Genomic DNA, 8,230 nt, shown 5'->3' on the forward strand with positions numbered 1-8,230 from the left:
CATGCTACGGCAACCGGCAGGAGCCATAGGGTTGTCTTAAAAAAATTGCGCTTGTAGATGCTCTTGCTATATCGCTAGGCAGTAGCTTTAGTAGTAACAGCATAGATAGCGCGACAACCTCGATGGCAGCACAATGATCAAGATCATGATGATGGATATCATGGTGGCACCGGTGATGATGGAGATCATGCCGGTGTTTTGGTGATGGAGATCAAGAAGCACAAGACCATGGCCATATCATGTCACTTTTTGATTTGCATGTGATGTTAATCCTTTATGCACCTTATTTTGCTTAGGATGACGGTAGCATTATAAGGTGATCCCTCACTAAAATTTCAAGATAAAATTGTGTTCTCCCGGACTGTACACCGTTGGGATAGTTTGTCGTTTCGAGACACCACGTGATGATCGGGTGTGATAGATTCAACGTTCACATACAACGGGTGCAAAACAGTTGCACGCGTGGAACACTCGGGTTAAACTTGACGAGCCTACCATGTACAAACATAGCCTCGTAACACAAGAGACCGAAAGTTCGAGCATGAATCATATAGTTGATATGATCAACATAGAGATGTTCACCATTGAAACTAATCTCAACTCACATGATGATCGGACATGAGTTAGTGGAATTGGATCATGCCACACTCGAATGACTAGATGGATGTCTATTTGAGTGGGAGTTTATTAGTAATATGATTATCTAAACCCAATTGTCTTGAACATAGTCTAAGTAATCTTTGCAAAATTTTATGTTGTAGGTCAATGGCTCGCGCAGTAGCAACCCTGAATTTTAATACATTCCTAGAGAAAGCTATGCTGAAAGATGATGGAAGCAACTTTGTTGACTGGGCCCGTAATCTGAGGCATATCCTCACATCTGGACAAAAGCAATATGTCCTTGATGTTGCGCTAGGTGATGCACCACCCGCTAACGGTGACCCAAGATGTTTTGAACTATTGGCAGTCCCATATGGATTACTACTCACTAGTTCAATGTGGAGTTTTGTATGTCTTAGAACCGGGACTTCAAAGACGTTTTGAACGTCATGGAGCATATGAGATGTTCGAGGAGTTCAAGTTTATCTTTGAGAAGAATGCCCGGATCGAGAGGTATGAGACCTCCAATAAGTTCTATGCCTACAAAATGGAGGAGAATTCGTGTGTCAGTGAACACGTGCTCAGAATGCTTGGGTACTCTAACCATGTAGCCGAGCTGGGCATTGAACTCCCGCAAGAAGCTATCACTGACAGAATTCTTCAGTCACGGCCACCTAGCTATAAGAGCATCGTGTTGAACTATAATATGCAAGGGATGAATAAGTCACCTGGCGAGTTGTTGGCGATGCTGAAAGTCGCTGAGTCAAAAATCCAGAAAGAACATCAAGTGTTGATGGTCAATAAGACTGCTAGTTTCAAGAAAAACAGCAAAGGCAAGAAGGGTAACTCCAAGAAGAGTGGCAAAGTTGTTGCCCCTTCGACGAAGAAACCCAAGGCTGGGCCTAAGCCGAAAAATGAGTGTTATTATTGCAAGGGGACTGGTCACTAGAAGCACAACTACCCCAAGTTTTGGCCGATAAGAAGGCAGCCAACGCCAAACAAGGTATATTTCATATACATGTTATTGATGTGTACCTCACCAGCTCTCGTAGTAGTGCATGTGTATTTGATACCAGTTCTGTTGCTCACATTTGCAACATGAAACAGGAACTGCGGAATAAACAAAGGCTGGCGGAGGATGAAGTGACGATGCGCATGGGAAATGGTTCCAAGGTTGATGCGATCGCAGTCGGCATGCTCTCCCTTCAATTACCATCGGGATTAGTGATGAACTTTAATAATTGTTATTTAGTGCCTACGTTAAGCATGAACATTGTATCTGGATCTGGTTTATTGCAAGACAGTTACTCATTTAAGTCAGAGAATAACGGTTGTTCTATTTATATGAGTAATATCTTTTATGGTCATGCACCGAATGTGAGGGGTTTGTTCATATTGAATCTCGATTGTGATGACATTCATGTCCATAACATTGAGGCCAACAGATGTAGAGTTAATAATGATAGTGCCACTTTCTTGTGGCACTACCGCTTAGGACATATTGGTGAAAACCGCATGAAGAAACTCCATGCTGATGGACTTTTGGAGTCACTTGATTTTGAATCACTTCACACATGCGAACCATCTCTCATGGGCTAGATGACTAAGACTTCGTTCTCCAGAACAATGGAACGTGCAAGTGACTTGTTGGAGATCATACATACTCATGTGTGCGGACCGATGAGCATAGAGGCGCGCGGCGGATATCGTTATTTTCTCACCTTCACTGACGATTTGAGTAGGTATGGTTATATCTACTTGATGAAACACAAGTCTGAAACGTTTGAAAAGTTCAAGCAATTTTAGAGTGAAGTCTAAAATCATCGTAGCAAGGAAAATCAAGTTCCTATGATTTGGTCGAGGAGGTGAGTATCTGAGCTACGAGTTTAGTGCTCACTTAAGACAATGAGGAATTGTTTCATAGTTGACACCGATTGGAACTACCACAACGTCATGGTATGTCTGAACATCGTAATCGTACTTTATTAGATAAGGTGTGTTCTATGATGTCTCTTACTGATTTGTCATTATCATTTTGGGGCTATGCATTGGAGACAGTTGCATTCACTTTAAATAGGGCACCATCAAAATCCGTTGAGACAACACCATATGAGTTGTGGTATGGCAAGAAGCCAAAGTTGTCGTTTCTTAAAGTTTGTGCATGTGATGCTTATGTCAAAAAGCTTCAGCCTGAAAAGCTGGAACCCAAAGCGGAAAAGTCCGTCTTCATAGGTTACCCAAAAGAGACTGTTGGGTATACCTTCTATCTAAGAACCGAGGGCAAAGTGTTTGTCGCTAAGAACGGAGCTTTTCTTGAGAAAGAGTTTCTCTCGAAAGAATTGAGTGGGAGGAAGATGGACCTTGATGAAGTTGTGGAACCTCTACTTCAACAGGATGGTGGTGCAGGGCAGAAATATTTTTTTGTCGAGGCAACACCAGTTGAAGAGGAAGCTAATGATGGTGATCATGAAGCTTCAGATCAAGTTTTTGTCACACCTCGCAGGTCGACAAGAGCACGTACTGCTCCTGAGTGGTATGGGAATCATGTCTTGTCAATCATGTTGTTGGACAACAATGAGCCTAGGGATTATGGAAAAGCAATGGTGGGCCCAGATTCCAACACATGGTTAGAAGCCATGAAATCCGAGATAGGATCTATGTATGAAAACAAAGTATGGACTTTGGAAGTATTACCTGAATGTCGAAAGGCTATTCAGAACAAATGGAGCTTTAAGAAGAAGACAGACTTAGACGGTAATGTGACCGTTTATAAAGCTCAACTTGTAGCAAAGGGTTTTCCACAAGTTCAAGGAGTTGACTACGATGAGACATTCTCACCCGTAGAAATGCTTAAGTCCGTCTGAATCATGTTAGCAATAGCTGCATTTTTCGATTATGAAATCTAGGAGATGGATATCAAAACGGCGTTCCTTAACGGGTTTCTTAAGGAATAGTTGTATATGATGCAACCCAAAGGTTTTGTTGATCCAGAGAATGCTCACAAAGTGTGCAAGCTCGAGCAATTCATTTATGGACTGGTGCAAGCATCTTGGAGTTGGAATCACCGCTTTGATGAGGTGATCAAGGCGTTTGGGTTTACACAAGTTTTTGGAGAACCTTCTATTTACAAGAAAGTTAGTGGGAGCTTTATAACCCACAAGTATAGGGGATCACAACAGTTTTCGAGGGTAGAGTATTCAACCCAAATTTGTTGATTCGACACAAGGGGAAGCCAAAGAATATTCTCGAGTATTAGCAGTTGAGTTTTCAATTCAAGCACACCTGGAAGACTTAGTATTTGCAGCAAATTATCTGTAGCAAAGTGGTGTGATGGCAACAATAGCAATGGTAATAGTAGCAGCAGTGGCAGCAGTAGCAGTAACAGTAGCAGTAGTGACAGCAGTAGCGGCAAAGTAACGTAGCAAGGACCAGTAGGAAAAGCTCATAGGCATTGGATCGGTGATGGATAATTATGCCGGATGACATTCATCATGCAACAGTTATAACATGGGGAGATATGTAACTAGCTCCAGTTCGTCAATGTAATGTAGGCATGTATTCCGTATATAGTCATACGTGCTTAGGGAAAAGAACATGCATGACATCTATTGTCCATCCCTCCCGTGGCAGCGGGGTCCTAATGGAAACTACGGGATATTAAGGTTCTCCTTTTAATAGAGAACCGGAACAAAGCATTGGCACTTAGTGCATAGATGAACTCCTCATACTATGGTCATCTCCAGGAGTGGTTCCGGCTATTGTCACTCCGGGGTTGCCGGGTCGTAACACATAGTAGCTGAATACAACTTGCAAGATAGGATCAAGAACACACACATATTGACGAGAACATACTAGGTTCAGATCTGAAATCATAGCACTCGGGCCCTAGTGACAAGCATTAATCATGGCAAAGTAGTAGCAACATCAATCTCAGAACATAGTGGATACTAGGGATCAATCCCCATCAAAACTAACTCGATTACATGATAGATCTCATCCAACCCATCCCCGTCCAGCAAGCCTACGATGAGATTACTCACGAACGATGAAGAGCATCATGGAATTGGCGACGAAGAAAGGTTGGTGATGACGATGGCGACGATCTCCCCTCTCCGGAGCCCAGAACGGACTCCAGATCTGCCCTCCAGAGGAAGAACAGGTGGTGGCGGCGCCTCCGTATCGTAAAACGCGATGAACTCTTCTCCTTGATTTTTTTCCGGAAGAAAGGGACTAAATAGAGCTGGAGTTGGAGGCGGCGGAGCTCCGAGGGCCCCACAAGCCTGCTAGGCGCGGCCAGGGGGGCCGCGCTTGGTGGGCTTGTGGGCTCCTCGCTCCACTTCTCCGGTTGATTCTTGCGCCAGTATTTTTTATATATTCCACAAAAAATCCTCATAAATTTCCAGTTCATTCCGAGAATTTCTGCGCAAAAAGAACACCATGGCAATTCTGCTGAAAACAACGTTAGTCCGGGTTAGTTCCATTCAAATCATGCAAATTAGAGTCCAAAACAAGGGCAAAAGAGTTTGGAAAAGTAGATACGAAGGAGACGTATCAGAGCTCTATAGCGTTTCTAATATTATATGTGGATGACATATTGCTGATTGGAAACAATGTAGAGTTTTTGGAAAGCGTAAAGGATTACTTGAATAAATGTTTTTCATTGAAGGATCTAGGAGAAGCTACTTAGATATTGGGCATAAAGATCACTAGATATAGGTCAAGGCGCCTGATAGATCTTTCACAAAGCACATACCTTGATAAAGTTTTGAAGGAGTTCAAAATGGAACAATCCAAGAAGGGGTTCTTTCCTGTGTTACAAGGTATAAAGTTGAGTAAGACTCAATATCCAGTAACTGCACAAGATAGAGAAAAGTTGAGTGTCGTCCCCTATGATTCAGCCATAGGATCTATCATGTATGCAATTCTATGCATAAGACCAGATGTCAGCCTGGACATAAGTATGGCAGGCAGGTTTCAGAGTGATCCAGGAGTGGTGCACTAGGCAGCGGTCAAGAATATTCTGAAGTACCTGAAAAGGACTAGGGAAATGTTTCTCGTTTATGGAGGCGACGAAGAGCTCGTCGTAAAGGGTTATGTTGATAAATGCTTCGACACTGATCTGGATGACTCTAAGTCTCAAACCGGATACACATTTATTCTTAACGGGGGTGCGGTAAGCTGGTGCACTTCCAAGCAAAGTGTCATAGCTGATTCTACATGTGAAGTGGAGTACATGGCTGCCTCAGAGACGGCTAAAGAGGGTGTGTGGATGAAGCAGTTCATGTCAAATCTTGGAGTAGTACCAAGTGCACTGGACCCAATAAATCTGTTGTGTGACAACACTGGTGCCATTGCTCTAGCCAAGGAACCAAGGTTTCACAAGAGGACCACACACATAAAGCGATGCTTCAATGCCATCCGTGATTACATCAAGGAGGAGGACATAAATATTTGCAAAGTGCACACGAATCTGAATGTTGCAGATCCGCTGACTAAGCCTCTTCCATGAGAAAAGCATGATCAACACTAGAACTGTATGGGTGTTAGATTCATTACATTGTAAATCACATAGAGATATGAAGCTAGATTATTGATTCTAGTGCAAGTGGGAGACTGTTGGAAATAAGCCCTAGAGGCAATATAAAATAGTTATTATTATATTTCTTGTTTCAAGATAATTGTTTATTATCCATGCTATAATTGTATTGAATGGAAACATAAATGCATGTGTGGATATATAGACAAACAATGTCCCTAGTGAGCCTCTACTTGACTAGCTTGTTGATCAAGGATGGTTAAGGTTTCCTAGCCATAGACAAGTGTTGTCACTTGATGACGGGATCACATCATTACGAGAATGATGTGATGGACAAGAACCAAACTATAAATGTAGCATATGATTGTGTCATTTTGTTGCTATAGTTTTCAGCATGTCAAGTATACATTCATATGACCATGAGATCATGTAACTCACTGACACCAGAGGAATGCCTTGTGTGTATCAAACGTTGCAACATTGTTGGGTGACTATAAAGGTGATCTACATGTATCTCCAAAGGTGTCCGTTGAGTTAGCATGGATCAAGACTGGGATTTGTCACTGTGTGTGACGGAGAGGTATCTCGGGGCCCATCGGTAATTCAACATCATAAACAAGCCTTGCAAGGAATGTGACTCATGAGTTAGCCACGGGATCTTGTATTACGGAACGAGTAAAGAGACCTGCTGGTAACGAGATTTAAATAGGTATGTCGATACCGACGATCGAATCTCGGGCAAGTAACATACCGAAGGAAAAAGGGAATGATATACGGGATTGTGTGAATCCTTGACATAGAGGTTCAACCGATAAGATCTTCATAGAATATGTAGGGTCCAATATGGACGTCAAGGTCCCGCTATTATATATTGACCGGAGAGTGTCTCGGTCAATTCTACATAGTTCTCGAACCGTAGGGTCTGCACAGTTAAGGTTCGGTGACGTTTTCGGTACAGTTGAATTATTGATGTTGGTAACCGAATGTTGTTCGGAGTTCCAAATGAGATCTCGGACGTCAGAGTGTCTCCGGAATGGTCCGGAAACGATGATTCATATATAGGATTGTTGCATTTGGCTTCCAGAAAGATTTCGGGCATTACGGGTAAAGTACCGGGAGTGACGAATGGGTTACGGGGTTTTACCGGGAAGGGCCACCCACCCGGGAGAGGACCTAATAGGCCCATGGTGGTGCACCAGCCCTTAGTGGGCTTGTGAGGCCAGCCCAATAAGCCTATTTTTGACAAGGCAAAAATAAAGAAGGAAAAGGAAAAAAAGAGAAGGAAGGAGGTGGACAAGATGGGAAGGAGTCCTCCACCAAACCGAATTGGAGGAGGACTCCTCCCTCTTGGCTGGGCCGACTCCTCCTCCTTGGAGTAGGAGACAAGCCACCCTCCCCTTGGTTCCTCCTATATATAGTGGAGGTTTGAGAGCGTTTTTGCACCTCAAGCCTTTGTGCAGCCCTCTCTCCATCCACTATTTCGTGACACCCTGTAGCTAGTTCGGTACGGCATGGCGAAGCCTTGCCAGAGTAGCTCCACCATCATCACCTCCACGGCGTCGTGCTGCTGGAGAATTCATCTACCTCTTCGTCTCTCTTGCTGGATCAAGAAGGTGGAGATTGTCATCGAGTTGTAGGTGTGCTGAACGCGGAGATAGTGTCGTCCGTTCGATGCTAGATCAGGAAGGATCGTGGGACGACGGCTATTTGGATCGTGAAGACGTTACACTACATCAACCGTGTTTCTTACCGCTTCCCCCTTAGCGATCTACAAGGGTATGTGGATCTGATCTCCCTCTCGTAGATGATCATCACCATGATAGGTCTTCGTGTGCGTAGTAAAAAAATTTGTTTTCCATGCAACGTTCCCCAATAGTTCCCAATCCCATTCCCGGAGTACGCTGGCGAACATTGGCCTCAACCACTCGAGATAAGCCACCCCATGTCATGTGTCATGACAAAACGATGACACCATGTTAAACCAGTCCACACCATTGTGCCCGACCAAACGACCTGGTCCTGGTGATCTACGATTGACCCGAGCCGTGTCATGTTCGCCTCTAGCACACGCACCGTTTTCCCAACTTCTTACTG

Source organism: Hordeum vulgare, chromosome 4H (genome assembly GCF_904849725.1).
Source record: "Hordeum vulgare subsp. vulgare chromosome 4H, MorexV3_pseudomolecules_assembly, whole genome shotgun sequence".
In the NCBI taxonomy this organism is placed as follows: Eukaryota; Viridiplantae; Streptophyta; class Magnoliopsida; order Poales; family Poaceae; genus Hordeum; species Hordeum vulgare.